The 25,883-nt window shown below is 52.9% G+C and overlaps 1 protein-coding gene across 1 annotated transcript in view; it reads left to right on the top strand.

The window, feature by feature from the left end:
- Positions 1–25,883, top strand: part of ARHGAP18 (Rho GTPase activating protein 18) — a 93,269-nt gene that overhangs the window by 10,545 nt on the left and 56,841 nt on the right.

Below are 25,883 nucleotides of genomic sequence, written 5' to 3'. Positions count from 1 at the left end.
CCTCATCCCTGGAGGTGTTCAAGAAATGCATGGTCATGGCACTGCAGGACATGGTTTAGTGACCATGGTGGGGCTGGGTTAAAGGTTGGACTGGATGATCTCACAGAATGTCAGGGGCTGGAAGGAACCTCCAGAGCTCATCCAGTCCAAGCCCTGCCAGAGCAGCAGCACCCAGGGCAGATCACACAGCAACACATCCAGGTAAGTTTTGAATATCTCCAGAGAGGGAGACTCCACAGCCCCCCTGGGCAGCCTGTGCCAGGGCTCTCAGAGGGCTTTGCCAGCCCAAACCATTCTGTGACAATTCTGATGAGTAAAGTGCAGAGAAGCAGAGTAAGTCTGGGCTCAGTGTTCCCTCGGTGTGGTGCCAGCTGAGTATTTTCACAGCATCACACAGAATGGTTGGGCTTGGAAAGGATCTCTGCAGATCATTCAGTCCCAACCCCCTGCCAGAGCAGGACCACCTAAAGCAGGTCACACAGGAACATGTCTGGGTGAGCCTTGAAAGCCTCCAGAGTGAAGTTGTAGCCAGGTGGGGTGGTCTCTGCTCCCAGGCACCCAGGGACAGAACAAGAGGGCACAGCCTCAAGCAGTGCCAGGGCAGGTTCAGGCTGGATGTTAGGAAGAAGTTCTTCACAGCAAGAGAGATTGGCATTGGAATGGGCTGCCCAGGGAGGTGGTGGAGTCCCCATCCCTGAGGGTGTTTAAGAGGAGGCTGCACGAGGCACTTAGTGCCAGGGTTTAGTAATGAGAAGGGTTAGGTGCTAGGGTGGACTGGATGATCTCAGAGGCCTTTTCCAGCCTGGTTAGTGCTGTGGCTCTCTGTGATTCTGTGAGAGTTTCCCTAAGGTCTTTTTCTTCGTAGAGCAGAACTGTTGAAGCTGTTTTCCAGTAGGACCTTTGGCATTCTCAGTCTGCTGCTGCTGGCACTGGGCTCCAAAGTGCTGTAATCTGCTGCTTTGCCACTCTTGTGCTCATTTCGTAACCGTTACTATGGGGCTGGAGCTGGAAGGGTTTAAAAGGCTGCTCCTGGGTGTTGAGGTGACATTTGCAGTGCCAGCACTCGGCTCCACCGTCAGTGCTTTTTGACTGCACTCACTGAGTGTGCAGCTTCTTTTTTCTGTGAATCAGAGTCCTGTGGCTGAACAGGGGCAGAGGCACAGAGAAGTTCCTGCTGTGAGTGATGCTGTTAGTGAGTCCTCTGGAAATCTGCTTGGCCAGGGGAAGCAAAATTCCCCCCTTGCATGTTTGAGTCCCTCCATTGTGCCAGTGGGCTGTTTTGTGAGGCCTTTTGTTTTGAGATGGTTTTGCAATGAACCTGCTTTTGCCTCAGATTCTTGATCCCAAAATAATCATCTTCTGGTAGGGGGTTTAAATTTTAGTAGCCAAATAAGCAGGGGTTAAAAAATAGGGTTTGGGTTTTTCAGTATTTGGCTGTGTGAAAAAACAACCAAACAAAAGGATTTGATTTATTTAATGATTGTCATCTCCTGAGATACATTTCTGGTGGTACCCCAAGCAACAGACAGAATGTCCTTCTACCTAGAGGTGTTCAGGGCCAGGTTGGACAAGGCCTTGAGCATCCTGGTCTAGTGGAATGTGTCGTTACCCATGGCAGGGGGGTTGGAGCTGGATGATCTTTAATGTCCCTTCCAACCTAAACCATTCTGTGATTCTAAAATTCTAAAATTGGTGCCAAAGTGCCCAGCAGCCAGCACTGGTCACGGCAGCCCAGAGCCAGCTGTGTGCTGGCTGCAGCCAGAGCAGGGAGAGCAGCAGCACAGGGAGGGGATTCTGCCCCTCTGAGACCTTTCCTGCAGCACTGCCTCCACTGCTGGTGCCTCCAGCATAAGAAGGGCCTGGAGCTGCTGGAAAGGGTCCAGAGGAGGCCATCTAAGTTCTGGAGAACCTCCCCTGTGGGGGCAGGCTGGGAGAGTTGGGACTGTTCAGCATGGAGAAGAGAAGGCTCCAGGGAGACCTTAGAGCAGCCTTCCAGTACCTGAAGGGGCTCCAGGAGAGCTGGGGAGGGACTCTGGACAAGGGCTGGGAGTGCCAGGATGAGAGGCAGTGGTTTGAAACTAGAGCAGGGTAGATTTGTGTTGGATGTTAGGGAAAAGTTCTTGCTGTAGGGGTGGTGAGATACTGCACCTGGCTGCCTGCAGAAGTTTTGGATGCCTCATCCCTGGAGTGATTCAAGGCCAGGCTGGATGAGGCCTTGAGCAACTTGGGCTAGTGGAGGGTGTCCCTGCCCATGGCAGGGGGTTGGAGCTGGATGGTCCTGAAGGTGCCTTCCATCCCAACCCATCCACTGTTCAGTGGCTCAGCCACATGCATGTCCTCCGCCTGCAAAGGGCAGGCTGTGATGTGGAAAGCTCCAAGGACTCCAGGTGTGTAATGCTGCACTGGGAAGAGCTGCACTCCTCTTCTGGAGTGGAAGCTGCCTTCCCCTCCTCTGCCTCCTCCAAAGAAACCAAAGCCCCACTTGGATTCCTGCGTGCTGTAAGGAGCCAAATTAACCTGCAGCTTCTCCTTGGGGTTGGCTATCAGTGGGTAAGTTCTGGAGTGCTTGCTGGTTCGTGCCTCGTCCTAATACACACCTTCCTGTGCTCTGGACTTTGCTCCAGAGGGAGCTGCTCTGGTTTGCAAGTGCCCAGGGAAGGACATCCCAGGAGTGAGAAGTATCATGAGAGTGAGGTAGAGATTCCTGTAGGAAATAGCAAATTAGGAACCTCCATTTTCATAGTGTTCCTGGTTTCTGTTTGGACAGTAAAAGAGATGAGGCCATCAGATGTGTCAGGCATTGTAGAAGCTCAAGTCACTGAATCATGGAACTGTTTGGTTGGAAACGACCTTCTAGGTCACTGAGTCCACCAGTCTGAGACCACCATGGCCACTAAACCATGTCCCACAGTGCCACAGCCACGTTTCTTGAGCACCTCTGGGAGCCACCATCTCCACCCCCTCCCTAGGCAGCCTGTTCCAATGCCTGACCACTCTTCAGCTCACCGCAGGGGGTTTGGAACTAGATTATCTTTAAGGTCCCTTCCAGCCCAAACCATTCTATGATTCTGTGCTATGCACTAAGGGAAATGTCCAGGCACTTCTCCACTGACCCACGTTCTGCTTGGCTTCTCCTTTCAGAGAATCACAGAATCATTTGGGTTAGAAAAGCTCTTTAAGATCACCAAGTCCAATCATTCTCTAGCTCTTCCAAGGCTGCTGCTAAACCATGTGTCCTGGCACCACCTCTCTGCCTCCTTGAAGCACCTCCAGGGATGGGGGTGCATGTTTACCCCGTGGTACTTGTTCTTTGAGGTGAAAGGTAGGAAAAAAAGGCTGATATTTGTAGTGCATGCAAGAGCAAACTAAACCCTGGTTTCTTTTTTTCTCCTGGTAAGTAGAAGCAGCTCTTGAAAGTTTATGAGCTTCATGCTGTGAAAGTTGGTGTTTGGCAGTTTGTGTTTCAAATCAGAAAGCAGCTAATGAAGATGTATGGCATGATAATCTGTGTGGTGTGGCACAGTGGTTTGGTTTTGGGGCCTTGCCTGTGCTTTTGAAGTGATTGTTAAAAGAAGTTTAATCATCCTGTCACAGGGAGTGCAAAGGGAACATTCACTCACAGCTTTGCTCTCCCTGCCCACTGGCTGCAGTGTTTGCTACTGCTCTCACCTCGGGACAGGTGTTAGACTCTCCTCAGAAGTTTCATGTGCAGGCTGTGCAAGCATTTCATCTTCGGAGAATGGATTAGGCACAGATTCAGGCTTTGCTGCAGGTGCTGAGGGACGTGCAGGCAGTTGGCAGGAGGGAGGTGGCAGGCAGCAGTTAGGTGAGGTGTGGGCCAGCACCTCTCCTTGGGGCCATGCCGCAGGGCACAGGGCTGGGTGGAGCAGGAGTCGCAGCTACACAGGTTGCATCGGGTTGGAAAGGACCCTCAGAGGTTGTCTTGCCCAACCTTTCTGCAGTCAGCAGGGACACCTCCAACTGCAGCAGGCTGCCCAGAGCCACACTGAGTCTCACCCTGACCGTCTCCAGGGATAAGGCCTGGGCAACCTATTCCAGAATTTCCCCACCCTCACCAACCTGATCTCCTTTTATGATCAGGTTCCTGCCTGGTGAATGTGTGGCAGGCTGTGGATGTAGTCTACTTGGACTTCAGCAAAGCCTTTGACACTGTCTGCCACAAGAAGCTCCTAGCCAAGCTGGCAGCTCATGGTTTGGACAGATTCACTCTGTGCTGGATCAAGAACTGGCTGGATGGCAGAGCCCAGAGTGTGGTGGTGAATGGTGCCACATCCAGTTGGCAGCTGGCACTGGTGGTGTTCCCCAAGGATCAGTGCTGGGCCCAATCCTGTTCAATATCTTTATTGATGATCTGGACGAGGGCATTGAGTCCAGCATCAGTAAGTTTGCAGATGACACCAAGCTAGGAGCAGATGTTGATCTGTTGGAAGGTAGGAGAGCCCTGCAGAGGGACCTGGCCAGGCTGGCTGGGTGGGCAGAGGCCAATGGGATGAGATTGAACAAGGCCAAGTGCAGGGTTCTGCACTTCGGCCACAATAACCCCAAGCAGCACTACAAGCTGGGGACAGAGTGGCTGGAGAGCAGCCAGGAGGAAAGGGACCTGGGGGTACTGATAGATAGTAAGCTGAAGAGGAGGCAGCAGTGTGCCCAGGTGGCCAAGAGAGCCAATGGCATCCTGGCCTGCATCAGGAACAGTGTGGCCAGCAGGACAAGGGAGGTTATTCTGCCCCTGTACTCAGCACTGCTCAGGCCACACCTTGAGTGCTGTGTCCAGTTCTGGGCCCCTCAATTCAAGAGAGATGTTGAGATGCTGGAACATGTCCAGAGAAGGGCAACAAAGCTGGTGAGGGGCCTGGAGCACAAATCCTATGAGGGGAGGTTGAGGGAGCTGGGCCTGTTTAGCCTGGAGAAGAGGAGGCTCAGAGGTGATCTTATTACTGTCTACAACTACCTGAAGGGGCATTGCAGCCAGGTGGGGGGTGGCCTCTTCTGCCAGGCAACCAGCAATAGAACAAGGGGACACAGTCTCAAGTTGTGCCAGGGCAGGTTCAGGCTGGATGTTAGGAAGAAGTTCTTCCCAGAGAGAGTGATTGGCATTGGAATGGGCTGCCCAGGGAGGTGGTGGAGGCACCGTCCCTGGGGGTGTTCAAGAAAAGACTGGCTGAGGCACTTAGTGCCATGGTCTGGTTGATTGGATAGGGCTGGGTGCTAGGTTGGACTGGATGATCTTGGAGGTCTCTTCCAACCTGGTTGATTCTATGATTCTATGATTCTATGTGCAGAACTTCCTCCTGCTGTCCAACCGTAACCTCCCCTGCTCCAGTTTCAAACCATTGCTCTTCATCCTGTCACTCTAAGCCCTCCTAAACAATTGTCCCCCAGCCTTCCTGTGAGTCCCCTTCAGATCTTGGCATGCAGCTCTGAGGTCTCCCCAGAGCCACACTGGGGCTGGCCACACTATTGCTGGTCCAGGCCAGGATGCTGGTGGTCTTCTCAGCCACCCGAGCACACTCTTTTGTGCTTACTCTGTTGTGTTTTAGGTGCACTCCCCATCTGTAACTGAAAGCCATGTTTATGGCAGTCCCCTCTTCACACCATTACTGAATGATTTTCTGTCTGATTCCAAGAAGCTTTGCTCACTTACCTGTAGCTGAAGTTACAGGAAGGGTTTTCTGCAGGCTGCTGAGATTTCTCTGAGTGAAAATAGTACTGTGAAATCAGATGGGTTTGAGCTGTTGAGGGAAACATGCACTGGAAGCAAAAGATCCTTCTGCAAGTAGCTTCCAGTAACCAAGAAGGGAACCACAGTGGTTTGAAGCTGAGATTTGTGTTGTTAGCTCTGCTCTTTGGCTCTGCAGTGTGTTTTGAGCTAGTCAGAGATGAGCCTCTGTCCCATTCCAAGCTTCTGCTGTCACGAGAAGCCACTGCTAGTACTCTAAACAAGGAAGGGACTTACAGTGGCTCCCAAAGGGTTAGGTCATCTTCCAGATCAAGAGCAGGATGTTCATTTATTGCTGTGTGAGCTGCCTTGTGGCTGGCCTCTTTAGCTGTGAAGGTGCAGAGGATGTTTCCCAGCCCTTCATTCTGATCCAGAGAGCTCAGTGGTTTTTGTCCTTCAGGGTGGGTCTGTCAAACAGGAGCTTAGCAGTTCTTCCTTGGGAAGTTCACCTTCTCTTCAGAGGTCTTCAGTCTTCATGAGTCCATGTGCCAGCCATCCAGCCTGCTTCCAGCTGTTTCCATCTGACTGCTCTGGGAGAGTGCTCTTGCAGTGAGGGCTCATGGCACAGTCAGCTGGGCCAGCCTGCTGAAGGGAGAAGAGAAGGCTCCAGGGAGACCTATACTGGCCTTCCAGTACCTGAAGAGGACCTACAGGAAAGTTGGAGAGGCTTTTGGTAAGGGTTTATGGTGACAGGATGAGAGCTGGAAGAGGAGAGACTGAGACTAGAGGTTAGGAAGAAGTTCTTAGCGGTGAGAGTGGCGAGACACTGGCACAGGTTGCCCAGGGAGGTTGTAGATGTCCCCTGCCTGGAGGTGTTCAAGGCCAGGCTAGATGAGCAAGCTGTGCTGGTGGAAGGTGTCCCTGCCCATGGTAGGAGGTTGGAGCTGGCTGATTGTGAAGGTCCCTTCTCACCCAACCCATTCTAAGATTCTTTGGTTCCTAAGGAGGACACCTGTGACCCTTCCAGCCAGCAGAGAGGATTGCACCAATGGGAATTGGTGCAGATCTCCTGTGGCACAGGTTTTGCTTTACTGGCCCTGCTCTGGTTGTCACCAGCCTGCTGCCACTGGGCAAGTGGCATGTGCCTGCTGCCTGAGTGAGCTCTGTCACACTGAGCATATTGTTAAGGGGATATGAGGAGACCTCATCAAGGGCAACTAAGGTGAAGGATCTTAAGAACAGGTCTGCTTTGCGATGGCTGAGTCAACTGGGGTTAGTTAGTGTGGAGAAGAGGAGGCTGAGGGGAGACCTCATTGCTCTCTACAGCTCCCTGAGAGGAGGCTGCAGTGAGGTGGGGGTTGGGCTCTCCTCAGAAGTCCCAGCTGACAGGACAAGGAGCAGTGGCATCAAGTTGCACCAGGGCAGGCTTAGGTTAAACAGGAAAACCTTCTGTACCAAAAGGGTTTGCAAAGACTGGAGCAGGCTGCCCAGGGAAGTGGTTGAGTCCCCATCCCTGGGTGTATTTGAAAGCCATCCAGATGTGGTGCTCAAGGCTGTGGTGCAGTAGTGGCCCTGGCAGAGTTAGATAATGGTTGGATTTGATGATTTTAAAAGTCTTTTCCAACCTAAATGATTCTGTGCTCTGGGCAAGATTCCTTGCATGTTCCTTCTGCTAGGTGCACCGAGGTCTGCTTGCCCTTGTCTTTGTGCCCTGATAGCTTGGAAGAGGGGCAGGGTGGTTGGTGTGTGTAGCTGGGGCAGGGTGGTGCTGAGATAACTGATGGCCAGGGGTGACTACATTCTGATTCCCCTAAAGAGTGCCTAAAGGTGTTCAACATCCTCCTGTGGCCCTCTAGGGCTGACTGGCATTAAGGAAGAGCCCTTTGTAGAGTTCTGGCAATCTCAGTCTTCTGCTGTGTCAGGAGGAAGGAGCAAATACAACCCAAAGCTGTGGCACTGGGGCTGGTTTGTGGGAAGTGGCTCAGCTGCTCCCAGGGTGTTAGTGGTATTTTGGATGCCTGCTGGTGACCTCCAGCAGAAGCAAGCCTGGCTGTTGGCTAGAGGCATGGTGCTGAGATGGTGCTGGTGCCCTTCCTGTGGATGTAGTCCCATTGCTATTTCTGAACAGAGTTACTTTCTGCTGTGCCTGTGCTGGGTGGTGATTTGCATTGGCCTGGTGGCCTCAGTGGCTCTAATTATTCATAGTCATAGAATAGCTTGAGTTGGAAGGGACCTTAAAGATCATCCAGTTCCAACCCCCCTGCCACAGGTAGGGACACATTCCACTAGCCCAGGTTGCTCAAGGCCTCATCCAACCTGGCCTTGAACACCTCCAGGGGGGGAATTCTATATGGTGCTTGGGATACCACCAAAAATGTATCTCAGAAAGTGATGGCTAAAATCATAGTTGTAGGGTTGTGAAGATCACAGTGTCCTCCTTAGGAGTCAAAACGATCATGGACAAACACAGAATCCTAGAATGGGATGGGTTGGAAGGCACCTTCAAGATCACCCAGTTCCAAAACCCCTGCCACAGGTAGGGACACCTCCCACTAGCCCAAGTTGCTCAAGGCCTCATCCAGCCTGGTGTTAAACACCTCCAGGGATGAGGTGTACAGCCCTCTGACAGTCCTGGCAGCTGGAGTGTGCCCATGTTTTCTCCTGGCAAACAGGGGTGCCCTTTGCTTGCCCCTGCACAGCCCTGGGGCAGTGACAGGCTGGCTGCCTTCCGCCCTGTGCCCCGAAAGGCTCTGCTGGTGAGGATGGGATGCCCAAGGTCTGCCACCTGGCTGTTTTGGGGTATGGAGTAAGGCTGCTCTGAGAAGGGTGCTCAGAAGGGTGGTGCCTGACTCTTGCAAGTTACTATAAAGGATGGGGTGGCCTCGAAGTGTTGTTCTTGGGGGCATCACCCTGGGACATTCCCAGGCTGCCGCAATGTGGAGCCTGGGAGCCAAAGGGCATTGTTGGAGCATTCCTGTGGTGGAAGCTGCTTCAGTCCATGACCTCTTTTAGAACAGTAACATTAATACTTGTAACAGAGAATATTTACTCTGAGGTGTACAGCTGATTTACTTCCAAATGAGGTGCCATGAAACAAGGACAAAGGGGAAATGTGGGCAGTTGCCTGGCAGGCATCAAGAAAATGGCCCTGAAGTCCTCCCTGCACCTTCCTGCCGTCAGGGATCTGAGCAGCTCTCTGAGCACACCCTGCAGGGTGGCAGAGGCTGCAAACCAGACACTGTGCCTTTGCTTTTAGAGGTTTGTCTGTCTCTGAGAGGCTGCTTCCCATCTTTGTGTGCAGGTGTGTTGGACCTTTTCTGTTACAGAGCTCCTCCCTCCCCTGCCATGCTCTGTTGGCTTATGCTGTAGGTTTCCTCCCCTTTTTGATGCTGAACAAGTGTCTGTCTCCATTTCTGTGTCACTGTCATAACTTGTCTGCTCTCTGCAAAGGGAAGGCTTTGTCCAGCAGCCTTATTTTGTCCTCTGAGATGCAGCTGCCTACTCACACAATCAAATATTTCTTGTACCCAGAGAAGCTTTCATGGTTAGCAGAGTGCAATTTCAGTGCAGCAAACACTACAAAAGCATCGACTTCAATGCTTCTGGTAGGAAGGGACTCAGCCTGTCTGAGCAGGTTTGTCACTTAGCTCAGGCCTTGGAGATGCTCAGTCCCTTCCTTGTCTCCCCAGCACTGTTGGCATGGGCTGGCTCCATCATTTTTAGGATGTGTTAGGGGGTGCTTCAGAGCTGGAAAGCCAGCAAGGTCCTGCCTGCAGTGGTGAGGTGACACAAGGGCTGAGGGTGGGACACGGTGGTCAGGCAGTGCAGCCTGGGAGCTGAGAGTGAAGGACTTGTGGTGCACAGCTTCTGCTCTGGTCTGCCTTTTCCTTGTGTGCATCCAGGTCAGCCCTGTTCAGGCTGTCTTCCCTTTTCCCTCCTCTCTGCCCTAGCCTGCAGCCTTAGGTCACTGTTGTGATGTTTTGAAACTAACCACAGAATCACAGAATGGTTTAGGTTGGAAGGGACCTCAAAGACCATCCAGTTCCAACCCCCCTGCCATGGGCAGGAGCACCTGGTTGCAAACACTTTCTTCCTCATGTGGTGCCTGAGCTGAGCCCAGATGGTCCATCCCTTGCAGTGTCCTTGAGGCCTCCTGCTTTTCTGAGTGCTTCTTAAGAAGCTTCTGAGAAGCATCCAGAGGTGCAGGAGGCCTCAAAGGACAGTGGTTGCTTCTTAAAGCATCCTCTCTGGCATTTTGCCTCTGAACTGAGAAGGCTCCACAACCTCTCTGGGCAGCCAGGGCTCTGGAGCCTCACAGTCGAGAAGTTCTTCCCCATGCTGAGGTGGAACCTCCTGTGCTGCAGTTTCCATCCATTGCCTCTTGTTCAGGGCACAAGTGAGCAGAGGCTGTCCCTGTCCCTTCCTTCCTGCACCCCAGCCCTCAGCTAGTGACAGACATTGCTCAGATCCCCTCTCAGCCTTCTCCCCTGCAGACTAAGCAGCCCCTGGGCTCAGCCTCTCCTCAGCAGGCAGTGCTGCAGTCCCTTCACGCTGGGCATCCCATGCTTGTATTTTGCTTACCAGCTGCAGTGATGATGATGTGAAGAGCAGTAACTGTCACTGCATAGTCCCAGACCCACTCTTCCTCAAGCAGGGCAAAGAGCAGCCCACAGATGGAGAAGGTTATTTCCAAGGATATCACAAGAGCTGCAAATGGAAACAGGAGGTTTACCCCAGAGGTCAGTTTTGAAAGGCCTTTTCCCACCTTCACAAGGGTGGCAGCAGCAAGTTGAGATGTTCTGTGTGCCCACAGACCTCCCCCAGCTGCTGCTGTGCTTTACTGCTCTGTGTCTTTGTGCTGGGTGGTGAGACAGAAAGGTGCAGCTGGCAGCCTGCCTGCTGCCTTTGGCACACAAACAGCCTGCTTCCATCCAGCTCTGGGAGATAAAAAAATCATCCCTTCAGCATCCTTGTAGCCCTCCCTTGGACTCTTTCCAGAAGATCCCTGTCCCTCTTGAACTGGGGAGCCCAGACCTGGATGCAGTATTCCAGGTGGGGTTTCACCAGGGCAGAGCAAAGGGGGAGGAGAACCTCTGTCCAGCTGTTGGATGTTTAGATTGGATGTTAGGAACCAGCTCTGCACTATGAGGGTGCTGGAACACTGCAACAGATTGTCCAGGGAGGTGTTTGAGGCCCCATGCCTGGAAATACTCAAGGTGAGGCTCAACAAGGCTCTGAGCAACCTGATCTAGTGGTTGCTGACTAGATGAGCTTTGCAGTTGTCTTCCAATCCAAACCATTCTGTGATCCTATGATAAAAGGTTCCTTAGCATGGTGAGAGCTGAAGCTTTTTGAGAGCCAGTTGCTTTTGGAGGCACACAGGAGACTCCAGTACCGTTTCATGGCTGCAAGTTTACATTATTGGATGGTGCAGGTGTTTGCCAGGAGAGTTTAGATCAGGCTTTGTTGCCAGGCTTTTTTTTTTTCCACTGTGAAAAGGGAACTAAATAATTCAAATCTTTCCTCCCTGAGGCTGTCTGTGATGGCATTACAAATACTGTATCGGTTTCACTTCTTGCTGCCTTCTCTGGGCTGTTCCTGGAGCCTCAAGTGATCTCTTGATTCTCTTCTTTGGGAGATGAGTTGCAGTGGCTCTCTTTGAGGATTGCACACAAAGTGTACTTCAAACACATGGTGGAATGTTTCTGCAGTGAGCAGCATGAGAGCTGTTCCTGAGCAGATACTTTGCATGCGTTGTTGTAACTGATAGGGATGGCAGAGAATGAAAAGGCTCAAAGCTGCAGAGGGAAACGTTTGTGAATCCAGGTGGTACAGAAGGCATTTGGAGGGAGTGGAGGAAGCCTTGAGCAGCAGTATGCCAGGTGGGCTCTCACCAGGGCAGAGCAGAGCTGGAGGACAACCTTCCTCCATCTGCTGGATGTGAGGAAGAAGTTCTGCACCATAAGGGTGCTGGAACACTGGCACAGGTTGCCCAGGGAGGCTGCAGATGCCTCTGCCTGGAGGTGTTCAAGGCCAGGCTGGATGAGGCCTTAAGCAACCTGAGCTAGTGGGAGGTGTCCCTGCCCGTGCCAGCAGGGTTGGAACTGGGTGATCTTGGTGGTCCCTTCCAACTTAAGTCATTTTTGGGCACTTCATTATAAGAGAGATGTGGAGGTGCTGGAGTGAGTGCAGAAGAGGCAGTGAAGCTGGGGAAGGGCCTGGAGAGTAAATCTGATGAAAAGCAACTGAAGGAGCTGGGGCTGCTTAGTTTGAAACAGAGCAGGCTGAGGACAGACCTCGTTGCTGCCTACAGCTACCTGAAAGGAGGCTGTGGAAAGGCTGCTGCTGGGCTCTGCTCACAGGTCATTAGTGATAGAACAAGAGGGAATGGCCTCAGGCTGCCACTGGGCAGGTTTAGGAATTGGACATTAGGAAACATTTTTCCCAGCAGGAGTGGTCAGGCACTGGAATGAGCTGCCCAGGGAGGTGGTGGAGTCACCAACCCTGGAGATATGTAACGGTGGTTTGGATGTGGTGCTTGGGGATGTGGTTTTGGGTCCCTTGTAGAGAGGGGACTTGGTGATCCTGAGGGACTTTTCCAAACACAGTGTGTCTGTGGTTCTGTTCTGTGGATCTGTGGAATCACAGAGCCCAATTGGCCACGAGTTGGAGCCAGACCTGTGGCAAAGGAGACTGACCTACAGCCACTCTTTTCCTTACTTTCCCAGCTGGGCACACCACACTGGCTTTTAAAGCTCTATTTTTAACCCAGTTAGGGTTGTGTGTAAGGGAAATCTGCTGGGTGACTCTTGATTTTGGACACCCCTCCTCTCTCCTTTTAGGAGGAAGTTCTTCACAGAGAGAGTGATTTCCCATTGGAATGGGCTGCCCAGGGAGGTGATGGAGGCACCATCCCTGGAGGTCTTCAAGAAAAGCCTGGATGAGGCACTTAGTGCCATGGTCTGGTTGACTGGATAGGGCTGGGGGATAGGTTGGACTGAATGATCTTGGAGATCTCTTCCAACCTGCTTGATCCTATGATTCTATGACACTGTTTGCAGAATCACAGACTGATAGGGGTTGGAAGTGACCTCCTTAGATCATAGAATCCAATCCTCCTGCCCAAGGCAGGATCGCTAAAGCAGGTCACACAGGAACATGTCCAGGCAGGTTTGGAATGTCTCCAGAGTTGAAGACTTCACCACTTCTCTGGGCAACAGTTCCTGTGCTCCATCACCCTCAAATTAAAGCAGTCCCTCCTCATGTTAAGATGGAACTTCTGATGTTCCAGTTTGTGCCAGTTACCCCTTGCACCACTGAAAAATAACTGGTTGCATCCTCCTGACACCCATCCTTTAACTGTTGATCACCATTGATGAGATGCCCTCAGTCTGCTCTTCTCCAGACTAAGCAGCCCCAGTTCTGTCAGCCTTTGCTCAAAGACAGGTGTTCCTGCCCCCTCAGCATCTTCCTTCTTGCAGCATTTCCAGAAGCCTGCATATGCAGGGCACTCAGCTTCCCTCCTTCCCTTGTTTTCCTTTCTGGTCAATTTTGCCTTTGTCTGCTTTTGACCCAGAAACTTCTCTGTATGGGTAAAAAACAGGAATATGTTGGTAGAGCCTTTGGGAGTCTTCATTGGAGTGGTACAAAAACTGAAAAGGTGAGGATGGCAGGACCTGGGACAGCATTGCCTACTTCATTTTTTCAGTGCAGAGTGAAAACCAAAGCTGATTTCTTCTTCTACTGCTTCTTAGTTTTGCTAATAGTGATGATGTTTTGCGAGTCTGACAGTGATGGATGTTCAGTTGAAAGGCTCTGGCTCTGTGGGACACAGTTCTCACTAAAGGAATGAAGCAGGGCAGAGGCCAATGGCATGAGATTGAACAAGGCCAAGTGCAAGGTTCTGCACTTGGACTACAACAACCCCAAGAAGCACTGCAGGCTGGGGCCAGAGTGGCTGAGAGCAGCCAGGCAGAGAGGGAGCTGGGGGTGCTGGGAGAGAGGAGCTGCAGGTGAGGCAGCAGTGCCCAGGTGGGCAGCAGAGCCAATGGCATCCTGGGCTGGCTGAGGAGCAGTGTGGGCAGCAGGACAAGGGAGGTTGTTGTGCCCCTGTGCTCAGCACTACGCAGGACACACCTTGAGTGCTTGTGACGGTTTGGGTTCCTTGCCCGCCCCCCCCCCCCCCCCCCCCCCCCCCTTTGGAAATCACCCAGACTAGACTCAGCCAGCTCTGGAAGTTTGAATGAAGCTTACATCTACAGCTCAGCTCAATATACAAGCAGACAGTTACAGCATATACAGTTACAGACAGAAACGGACAAGGTGAAAGGTAATGTAGAGACACAGCAGCCCTCCCAGAAACCTGAGTGCCCAGGAGGGGCTCCCAACCACCCTTCCACCTTCTCCCACCCCTCTCAACCTTACCCCAGTCCCAAGGGAGAATGCAGGTTCAGCCAGGGGGTTAGGAAGCAAAGTGGATTAGTCAGAGAGATGGCAGAGGGGCTAAAGAGAAGTGCAGCTCAGGCAGTGCCTCAAGAAGAAGTGTGACTCCCTTATCTATGTTTGGATTCTTGTTCTTATACATCTCAGCAAGCCTGTGAGTGAAGTAGATATCACCCTTGTTTGTCTTTCACAGCCTGTAATCTAATCCTTCTCACCAAAACATTCTAGCTGGCTTCAAACTAGCACAGTGCTGTGTCCAGAGAGATATTCCAGAGAGATGTTGAGGTGCTGGAAGGTGTCCAGAGCAGGGCAGCAAGGCTGGAGAGGGGCCTGGAGCACAGCCCTGTGAGGAGAGGCTGAGGGAGCTGGGGGTGTGCAGCCTGCAGCAGAGGAGGCTCAGGGCAGAGCTCATTGCTGTCTGCAGCTGCCTGCAGGGAGGCTGTAGCCAGCTGGGGTTGGGCTCTGCTGCCAGGCAAGCAGCAACAGAACAGGGGGGGACAGCCTCAAGCTGTGGCAGGGCAGGTTCAGGCTGGATGTTAGGAGGAAGTTGTCAGAGAGAGTGATTGGCATTGGAATGGGCTGCCCAGGGAGGTGGTGGATGCCCCTTCCTGGGGGTGTTCAAGGCCAGATTGGATGTGGCCTTGAGCAGCCTGTCCCTGCTGTCCCTGCTTTGGAGGCCCCTTCCAACCCAAACCATTCTCTGATCTGTACCATCATTTTAGGCAGGGTGTGTATGTACATTAGTTCACCATAATTCATCTGATCATAAGGAGAGGTCTAAATGGCTCTGTAGGAACATGAGGCCCTAGTGAAGGAAATGGCATGAAATATTTTAATCTTCTTAGAGGTGCTGCATATAGCTCAGGCAGATTAAGTTTTGGCATCGTGTCTGGAATCTCCTCGTTTGCGGTGCAGTGCATTAGTCAGTGCAGTCTGTGTCCTAGAATGGTTTAGGTTGGAAGGGACCTCAAAACTCAGCCAGTTCCAGCCCCCTGACATAGGCAGGGACACCTCCCACTAGAACAGGTCACTCAAAGCCTCATATGACCTGGCTTTGAACATCTCCAGGGAGGTGGTGGAGCACAGAAGCACCCAGTGTGATCTTCGATCACACTGGGTGCTTCTGTGCTCCTCCACCTCCCTGGGCAACCTGTGCCAGTGTCTCACCACCCTCACTTCAAACAACTTCCTCCTTGCATCCACTTTCAATCTCCCCTCTGCCACTTCAAACCCATTCCTTCTTCTCCTGGCATTCCCAGACCTTGTCAATAGTCCCTCCCCAGCCCTCCTGCAGCCCCCTGCAGATCCTGCAAGGCCACTCCAAGCTCTCCTGGAAGCCTTCTCCTCTCCAAGCTGCAAAGCCCCAGCTCGCTCAGCCTGTCCTCACAGCAGAGCTGCTGCAGCCCTCTGAGCATCTTGGTGGCCTCCTCTGCACTGGCTCCAACACTTCCATATCCTGCTTGTGCTGGGGGCTCCAGAACTGCACCCAGGACTGCAGGTGGGGTGTGAGGAGAGCAGAGCCAAGGGGCAGAATCCCCTCCCTTGCCCTGTGCCCACACTGCTCTTGCTGCAGCCCAGCACAGGGTTGTGTCTGGGCTGCACTCACACTTCCAGCTCACTATCATTACCATGATTTCTTTCCTGTTTTCTTCAGTGGCAGTCTGGGGTTGGGAAAAGAGGAAGTCATCTCTGGGGTAAAGAAATCTGACATCAATAATGATGAGGATATGGCTGGAGGCAGGACAGTGACAGAGAATGGCTTAGGTTGGAAGGGCCCTTAGAGATCATCTGCTCCAACCTCCCTGCCCTAACGTTGGGCTGCTCTGCATTTATTGTTAATGGAAGGCTTTAAAATGCTACTTTGTGGTTTTTTTTTTTTCTGGGGGTTGGTTTTGGTTTTTTCTCTTTCTGTTAATCTCCAGAGCAGTTTTGAGCAGGTTATTACCAGCAGCTGATGGTATTACAAAAATGAAATCCTAGGAGACCTGATTCTCTTTGCTCAGCCTTTTTCATGCTCGTTTAGCAAGTGAGTGCTGGCTCATACCCTCTCTGCACTCACTTTGTGCTCTGTCCTTGGAAAGAGAACAGAGCTTTGCCCCAGTTCCTGCTTCTCTGGCTTTTCTTTGGAGCTTAAGGAGGATTTGGGCAGGTTTGATGGCAGTTGACATTCAGAATGTCCCTTAAGGTCACACAGCAGCCAGAAGAAAAGTCTTGTAGGGAGAGGAGTGTGGTCAGGTCCCCAGAGTACTGGACATGATGTTGGTTCATTTACTGAGGGTGTTCATTGGTACAGGGGTGGGGAGACACTGGCACAGGTTGCCCAGGGAGGTTGTGGAGCACAGAAGCACCCAATGTGATCTTTGATCACTTTCTGTGCTTCTGTGCTCCACAACCTCCCTGGAGGTGTTGAGGACCAGGCTGGATGAGACCTCAAGCGACCTGTTCTAGTGGGAGGTGTCCCTGCCCATGGCAGGGGGTTGGAACTGGCTGAGCTTTGAGGTCCCTTCCAATCTAAACCATTCTGTGAGTCTATGAAAAGACTGAGTTGCAGAAGAGTTTGCAGACAGTCATGGAGGGAGGGGAGGGGAGGGGGAGAGGAGAGGAGGAGGAGGAAAGGAGGAGGAGAGGAGAGGAGAGGAGAGGAGAGGAGAGGAGAGGAGGAGGAGAGGAGAGGAGAGGAGAGGAGAGGAGAGGAGAGGAGAGGAGAGGAGAGGAGAGGAGAGGAGAGGAGAGGAGAGGAGAGGAGAGGAGAGGAGAGAGGAGAGGAGAGGAGAGGAGAGGAGAGGAGAGGAGAGGAGAGGAGAGGAGAGGAGAGGAGAGGAGAGGAGAGGAGAGGAGAGGAGAGGAGAGGAGAGGAGAGGGAGTGGAGGAGGAGGAGAGGAGAGGGAGAGGGAGAGGAGAAGGGAGGAGAGGAGTAGGAGAGGAGAGACTGCAGTTGTTGCAACGTACGACAAGATCTAGGAGCTGGGATGAAAAGCAGAAGTCCAAGCCCAGCCTAAGGTTTATCCAATACCCTCTGAAAGTTATGAAGCACTTTAAAAGGAGTGAGAAATATTTTTGGTGGTGTTCTGGACACTACATTGTCTGTAATTAAGCTCAGGGAGGATGGGTTTAGACTAGATCTTAAGAAGAAGTTCTTCAGTGGGAGGGTGGTGAGGCACTGAGACAAGTTGCCCAGGAAGGCTGTGGATGTCCCCTCCCTGGAGGTGTTCAAAGCCAGGCTGGATGAGATGAGGCCTTGAGAGATCAAATGCATTTGAGAGGTGTCCCTGCCCATCACAGGGGGGCTGGTGTAGATGACCTCTGAGGTCTCTGCCAACCCAAGCCATTCTGTGCGTGCATGGTTAGGATACCTTCTGGTAGACACTGTGCCACCAGGAAGCCCTGGCACTCATTTCCCCTTGCAGTGAGAACACTGAAGCCAGGCAGCTGCTGCAGCCGTTAGACTGGAGCTTGCTTGGCTGTGTGAGCTAAGAGCTCTTTGCACCTTGTGCTGCTGCTGGGCTCCTTGAAAGCAGGGGAGGCACCGGGGGAGCCTTGGGCTTAGGAGCTCTACTTATTCCCGCACTGCTCTTGCGCAGCCTTCGGGATGGAAAGCAGGAGAGGAGGCTGCATTGTTTCCCTGTCCCTGTCTGGTTAGTTGTTTGGATTTGAAGGGCTTTGGGAAGTCCTGTGTTTGTGTTTCAGAACACAGCACCTTAGGGATGGGAGTGCTCAGGGAGTCCTTTTCAAACTGAGCCACAGTGCCCGAAGGCATCCTTCGGCTCTTTAAATCCGGTTGGCTTTTGTACAGACTTCAGTTGCTGCTTAACTTTGTGCCTCCCCTGTCACCAGGTTACTTCTGCTTTGAGGGTGCCACTGCACTTCAGTCACAGCAGCAGAGCTTCCTTCCACCTGCCTTGCAGCTCACTGTGGCTCAGCTCAGAATTGTTAATGCCCAGAAGGTCACTGGTGGAAGAACACAAAGGGCAACCAAGCTGGGGAAGGGTCTGGAGAACAGGGCTGGGGAGCAGCATCTGAGGGAGCTGAGGGTGTGCAGTGTGGAGCAGAAGAGGCTGAGGGCAGAGCTCGTTGCCCTCTACAGGTCCCTGAGAGGAGGCTGCAGTGGGCTTTGCTCTCTGGTATCAGTTGATAGGATGAGAAGCAATGACCTGAAATTATGCCAAGGGAGGGTGAGGTTGGACGTTATGAAGTTGTCAAGTGCTCAGTGAGCTAACCCAAATCTGGTGTCTCTCCTTGTAACTATCACCAGTGGTGCTCAGTACAGGATTTAATGGCTTCCCCATGGTCACTCTGGAGTGCTGCTGCTTATATCTGTGGTGTTTCTAGTAAATAAATGTGCCTCTGGAGGGGTGGGACAAGAGGATTAGCTCTGGAAAGAGACTTGCAGTAATTAGGTTGAGGAGTAAGTTCTGTGCCTGGGGGCTCAGTTCTGTGCTGAGATAAATAGGCAACACTCATCAGCTGCAAAGGGCAGGCCTCTGAGTAACAGAGGTCAGAACTGTGTCATTTGGAAATGGGAGTGTTGCACTGTTCCCTGGAAAGCTAATGGGAGAGTAAACTGTTTACTAGTGATTGGAAACAGGTATTAATAAGATCTGAAGAGAGTTTGAGGATGTGTTAGTGAAGACCTTAATGGAAATGCAAGTGTTCTGGGGGCTGGAGAGAAAGCTGAGCATGTAACAGTCTGAAATGCTGCAGGGGTAATGCTTGGACATGACTTTATGTGGCTGTGGTGGTTAGCAGGAGCTGTCCTCTATGGGGAAAGGCTGGGAGAGTTGGGGCTGTTCAGCCTGGAGAAGAGAAGGCTGCAGGGAGTCCTCAGAGCAGCCTTCCATTACCTGAAGGGGCTCCAGGAGAGCTGGGAAGGGACTTTTGACAAGGGCTGGGAGTGCCAGGATGAGGGACAGTGGCTTTGAGCTAGGAGAGGGGAGAGTGAAAGTGCAGATAAGCAAGAAACTTTGGAGTGAGGGTGGTGAGATGCTGGCACAGGTTGCCCAGGGAGGTCTTGTAATGCCAGGATGAGGAGGAATGGGTTTGAAGTGGCAGTGGGGAGATTGAAAGTGGATGTTAAGAAGAAGTTGTTTGCATTGAGGATGGTGAGACACTGGCACAGATTGGGGGTGGTGAGACACTGGCCCAGGTTGAGGGTGGTGAGACACTGGCCCAGATTGCCCAGGGAGGTGGTGGAGCACAGAAGCACCCAATGTGATCAAAGATCACATTGGGTGCTTCTGTGTTCCACCACCTCCCTGGAGATATTCAAAGCTAGGTTAGATGAGGCCTTGAGCAACCTGTGCTGGTGGAGCATTGGAAGTGGATGACCTTTGAGGTCCCTTCCAACCTGATCCCTTCTGTGATTCTATGAATCCATGGAAAGTTCAGGCTGTGCTGCAGGAGTGACCTATTTTCTGCCAGCCCAGTAACAGCTTTCCTTGTAATGAACTAAATGACCTCTGCTTGTTCCCTGCTGGTAGCTGCTCTGCAAAGCTGCTCACGTGGGGCTGTGAAATGCTGTTTAAAGAAGGTTGCTTTGGTGGTTGTGTTGTGGTTTGGGTTTTTTTATTGATGGGTCTGTGGAATTACTTGGTTTTTAAATACTTCTCTCTCTTCCAGATTAATTTTGCCTGTAATGTTTTACAGACCTGCCAGCAGGTCTGCAGGTGTGATCCTCCACTGCTACCCAGCACTGGGGAGGTCACACCTGGAATATTTGGTGTAGTTTTGGGCCCCTCTGTGATGCTTTGGGTGCTGTCTGACCCCCCACACTTAGGAAATCACCCAGACCAGGCTCAGCAGCTCTGGAAATGGAATGCAGCTTTATAGTGACAGCTCAGCACAGTGCACAAGCAGATAGTGACAATAGATACAGTCAGATACAGGAATAGACAAGGTGAAAGGTAATGCAGAGACACAGCAGCCCTCCCAGAAACCTGAGTGCCCAGGAGGGGCTCCCAACCACCCTTCCACCTTCTCCCACCCCTCTCTACCTTACCCCAGGCATTGCCTTGTGCCTAAGGAAGATTGGAGGGTTGGCCAGAGGGGTTAGGAAGCAGGTGGATTAATCAGAGAGATGGCAGGTTAGGTGAGAGGGAGAAATGCAGTCCACAAAGCTCAGAGAGTGTCTGCATTATCTATATTTACATTCTTGTTCTTACACATCTCAGCAAGCCTATGAGTGCAGCAGCCATCACTACTGTTTCCTTCTCACAGCCTGTAATCTAGTTCTTCTCACCAAAGCATTCCAGCTGGCTTCAAACTAGCACACCTTCTCTCCAAGAAGGGCATTGAGGTGCTGGAGTAGGTCCAGAGAAAAGCAACTAAGCTGGTGAAGGGTCTGGAGAACAGGGCTGGGGAGGAGCAGCTGAGGGAGCTGGGGGGGGTTAGTCTTCAGAGGAAGAAGCTGAGGGGAGGCCTCATTGCTCTCTACAGCTCCCTGAAGGAGGCTGCAGTGAGGTTGGGATTGGTCTCTCCTCACACTCAGCAAGTGTCAGGGCAAGAAGAAACAACCTCAAGTTGTTCCAGGCGAGGTTCAGGTTGGGTATCAGGAACAGTTTCTTCCCAGCAAGGGTTCTCAGGCACTGGCACAGGCTGCCCAGGGAGCTGCTGGAGTCCCCATCCCTGGAGGGGTTTCAGAGCTGCATGGATGTGCTGAGGGAGGTGGTTGAGTGGCAGTGGTTAGCAGCAGTGGTGGAGCTGTGAGCTCTGTGCAGGGTTGGACTTGAAGATCTCAAAGGTCTCTCTCAATCAGAACAGTTCTGTTGTTATAAGGTTCTGTTATCACCAGGATTGGTTGATTTCCCTTCTCTCTGTTTTGGTGTTGTGCTCTGCTGTTGGCTTTAGCTGGTGCCACCTGGGTGGTTTGACTGTGTGGTATGCAGCCCCAGCCACGCCAGGACTCCCTGATGGTGGCTGGTCAGGCAGAGCAAGCCTGCGCCTGGGGACCGGAGCAGCCTCTGGCAGTCTCTGGGAGTGGTTTTAATGCACAGCAAATGCTCACAGCACCCTGCAAACGGCCTGGAGTGCTCTGTGCTGACACCAGCTGCACCTGCCAGGATGACAGAAAGGGAAGGGTTGGAAAGGACCTCTGAAGATCATCCAACACCAGTGCTGGAGCAGGATCCCCCAGAGGAAATCTCACAGGAACATGTCCACAGAGGCCTGGAATGCCCCCAGAGAAGGGGACTTGACAGCCTCTCTGGGCAGCTTGCTCCAGAGCTCTGCCACCCACAAGGGGAAGAAGTTTTTCCTGTGTTGAGCTTTGTGTCCACTGCTCCTTGTCCTGTCAGTGCACACCACTGAGAGCAGTCTGGCTCCATCCTGGCACTCACCCTTTAGACTTGAGCCATGCAGATGCCTTTAGCTTCAGCCTAGTTTTCATCAACATTGAGAGGATCCTCCCTCAGTCTCCTCTCCTCCAGGCTGAACAGCCCCAAGATGAAGATGCTGAGAGGGCTGCAGCAGCTCTGCTCTGAGCACAGGCTGAGAGAGTTGGGGCTGTGCAGCCTGGAGAAGAGAAGGCTTGGAGGAGAGCTTGGAGTGGCCTTGCAGGATCTGCAGGGGGCTGCAGGAGGGCTGGGGAGGGACTATTGGCAAGGTCTGGGAATGGCAGGAGGAGGAGGAATGGGTTTGAAGTGGCAGAGGGGAGATCGAAATTGGATGTGAGAAAGAAGCTGTTTGCAGTGAGGCTGGTGAGAGACTGGCACAGGTTGAGGGTGATGATTCACTGGCACAGGTTGCCCAGGGAGGTGGTGGAGCACAGAAGCACCCAATGTGATCAAAGATCACATTGGGTGCTTCTGTGCTCCACCACCTCCCTGGAGGTGTTGAGGACCAGGCTGGATGAGTCCTTGAGTGACCTGTTCTAGTAGGAGATGTCCCTGCCTGTGTTGTGGGGTGGGGGTTGGAACTGGATGATCTTTGGGATCCCTTCCAACCTAACCCATTCTGTGGTTCTCTGAGCCAAGGCTCACTCTGGGGAAGGCACCAAGCTGCCTTTTTTGGAGGGTGAGGAGGAGCAGCACCCTGAAGCGTGGCACAGAGCCCCCCAGCCTGCTGCAGCGTGTCCCACCTCAGCCTGCCAGAAGCCCCCACAGGGCAGGCTTTTGGCACACTCAGTCTGTAAGGTGTCTTCTGTGCTGTGGTAGTTAAATTTCAGCCCAGGTGGGTCGGGGAGAGCAGATTGTTCCAAAGGTGAAAGGCCACCAGAGAGCTGCTGAGCAGCTGTGCAGGTTAAAGCAAGGCTTGATAAGGTGAAAACTGCTCTTGCTCAGCCTGCAGGCCCTCTGCAGGGGCTGCTTGAGATGGGCCCAGGCTGCCCTGAGCACCTTCAGCTGCAGGAGAAGCAAAGCCTGGGCAGGGGCTGCGAAGCCCAACTGGCTTGGGCCATGTTCGGCAGCTGCGTGGGCTGCTGGAGGTGGTTCTGGTGCAGCTGCGGGAAGGGCTTCTGCAGTGGTTAGCCCTGGAGCCACAAGCAGCACAGCTCACACACAGGACACAGCTTCCAGAGGCCTAACACCTGGGGTGGCTACATGCAGAAAATGTACCTATTGGGTGCAGAAGCACAGAATCCTTTTGGTTGGAAAAGCTCTCAGAGATCATGCGGTCCCAGCTCAGCACCACCATGGCCGCTAAACCATGTCCTAAAGTGCCATGGCCACAGGTTTCTTGAACACTTCCAGGGATGGGGACTCCAGCACCTCCCTGGGCAGCCTGTGCCAGTCCCTGACCACTCTTGCAGCAAAGACATTTTTCTTCCTCTCCGACCTAACCCTCCCCTGGTACAATTTCAGGCCATTTCTTCTCCTCCTGTCACCTGATACTGGGGAGAAGATCCCAACCCCCACCTCACTGCAGCCTCCTTTGAGGGAGTTGTAGAGAGCAATGAGGTCACCCCTCAGCCTCCTCTTCCCTCCTTCCACCTCTGGCAAGGTGTAGAATTGCTGCTGACGCAGAAGCTAAGTACTCCTTTTTATCTGCTTCCCCCCCTGTCCTGCAGTGAGGGCAGGTTAAGAGGTGGTGTTGGGGTGCATGGTGATCACTTATTAACCTGCACCTGGAGCAGAGAGGCAGGAGGGCTGGGAACTCCCATTCCCTCCATAGGGCTCTTTACCTTTAAAGGCAAAGTCCACCCGGTTGGTATTTCTTATCAGAGAGTCAAGCACATATGGTGTGAAAGGATTTGGGAGCTGGCCACACGCGGGGCTTATCTGCAGAGAGCAAGGTATGGCTCTGGTGGCCTGGGGGCAGCCAGCAAGACTCGCTGGGCACAGGGGAAGTGAAAGGACCAAGACCTTTTGTCCTCCCTCTGGATAACCCTGCGGAGTCAGCCAGCCGGGCAGGTGGGGCTGGATTCGCTGCGCAGAGGCTTATCAGGCGTTGGCACAGGCTGCCCCGGGCAGTGCTGGAGGTGTTCTGCCAGCGTGAAGCTGTGCTTGGAGTCCTGGGTTAGCGCTGGTCCTGCAGTGCTGGGGGGGAGGGACTGGGTGGGCTCGGGGGGGCTCCAGCTGGCTGTTGTCTGTGATTCGGTGCTCGCCTTGTCATAAGTCCACAGTGCTTGCTCTCTGCTATGCCTTTCTCTCAGATTAAGTGATAAGGAGGAGAGATTTAGGCTGGGGGTTAGAAGAAATTCTTTGGAGTGAGGGTGATGAGACACTGGCACAGGTTCCCCAGGGAGGCTGTGGATGCCCCTGCCGGGGGTGTTGAAGAGGTGTGCAGCTGTGGGTGAGACACTGGCACAGGTGTCCCAGGAGGCTGTGGGATGCCCCTGGCCCGGGGTGTTGAAGGCGAGGGTTGGGCGTCAGGTGTCGTGAGACACTGGGTCACGATGGTCACCCAGGGAGGCTGTGGATAGCCGCCTGCCCGGGGTTGTTGAAGAGGTGTGCCAGGTGTGGGGTTGAGACAGCTGGCACAGGAGGTCACCCAGGGAGGCTGTGGATGCCCCTGCCCGGGGTGTTGAAGAGGTGTGCAGGTTGGGTGAGACACTGGCACAGGTTACCCAGGGAGGCTGTGGATGCCCCTGCCCGGGGTGTTGAAGAGGTGTGCAGGTGTGGGTGAGACACTGGTACAGGTCACCCAGGGAGGCTGTGGATGCCCCTGCCCGGGGTGTTGAAGAGGTGTGCAGGTGTGGGTGAGACACTGGCACAGGTCACCCAGGGAGGCTGTGGATGCCCCTGCCCGGGGTGTTGAAGAGGTGTGCAGCTGTGGCGCTCTGGGATGTGCTCCAGTGGCCATGGTGTTCTTGGGGTGATAGTTGGATCCAACCACCTTGGAGAGCTTTTCCAACCAAAAGGATTCTGTGCTTCTGCACCCAATAAATAGGTTTCCTGCGTGTAGCCACCCCAGGTGTTAGGCCTCTGGAAGCTGTGTCCTGTGTGTGAGCTGTGCTGCTTGTGGCTCCAGGGCTAACCACTGCAGAAGCCCTTCCCGCAGCTGCACCAGAACCACCTCCAGCAGCCCACGCAGCTGCCGAACATGGCCCAAGCCAGTTGGGCCTCACTGATGTCGTTAGAACCTTTGCACTTTTTCAGAGGAGTTCTCCCCTGGGGCAGGGCTGGGTTTTTGTTTTTGCTAATGGCTTCCTGAGGTCGAAATGAGACTTAGAGGCTTCAGCTTGTTGGTTTCTTTTCTCTAGCCCCGGCTGTATTTCAGAGGACTTCTGAGAGCCTTAGCAATGTGCTCTTGGCAGGGTGAATGAAATGCTACAACATCCAACTACAAAAGCAGTAAGCTTCGAGTCAAAGAGAAGGCAGGACAGAAGCAGCTATGGCCTTTGTTAAACATTTGGACTCACCCCTGTGGTTCACAAGCTCAGTGATCCTGCTTTGTCCCTGTAATTAAGGTCATAGCTACCAGACCAAACAGTAATTAGAAATAAAAGAACAGCAAAGGAAAAAAAGTAAGAATAGTGCCAAGCTCTGTGAGTTCAGTCTGGTGGAAAGGCACTCTGGAAGAACTCTTTATGAGTGGTGATGCTAGGAAGAGATGTAAGGTGAAGTTTGTGGAATTGACATGGGGGTGCTGGTGGGGGAGAAGCTGCCCAGGAGCCAGCAGTGGGCACTGGCAGCACAGAAGGTCAAGGGCAGCCTGGGCTGCATCCAAAGCAGCTTGGGTAGAGATGGAGAGAGGGGATCCTGCCCCTCTGCTCTGGGGATACCTCACCTGCAGGGCTGGAGCCAGCACAAGGAGGCCAAGGACCTGATGGAGGGGGTCCAGAGAAAGCCATGAGGGTGAACAGAGGGGTTGGAGCACCTCTGCTCTGAGGACAGGCTTAGGGAGCTGGAGTTGTTCAGCCTGGAGAGGACAGGGGCTCTGGGGAGACCTTAGAGCTGCGTTACAGTATCTGAAGGGAAGCTACAGGCAGACTGGGGAGGGCCTGTGGGGATAGGATGAGGGCAATGGTTTGGAACTGGAGCAGGGCAGATTCAGGTTGGACATCAGGAGGAAGTTCTGCACAATGAGGGTGGGGGAATACTTTAACAGGCTGCGCAGGGTGGGGGCCCCATCCCTGAAGTCACTCAAGGTGAGACTCAGTGTGGCCCTGAGCAGCCAGCTGTAGTTGGAGGTGTACCTGCTGCATGCAGGGGGTTGGTCAAGAAGACCTTTGAGGGTCCCCTCCAACCTTGTGTGATCTGTGTATCTGTGGCAGGTTGAATTAGAGGTTCAATGTAACTCAGGTTACTAGAACTTGGATTCATGATTTCCTCTTCACTGCAGGCTCCTGTGCCAAGCCAGGCTGGGAGATATGTATAGCAGAAATGTT

Source organism: Pogoniulus pusillus, chromosome 33 (assembly GCF_015220805.1).
Source record: "Pogoniulus pusillus isolate bPogPus1 chromosome 33, bPogPus1.pri, whole genome shotgun sequence".
In the NCBI taxonomy this organism is placed as follows: Eukaryota; Metazoa; Chordata; class Aves; order Piciformes; family Lybiidae; genus Pogoniulus; species Pogoniulus pusillus.
Note: the sequence above shows the minus strand (reverse complement) of the source record. Positions and strands in the feature narration are given on the sequence as shown.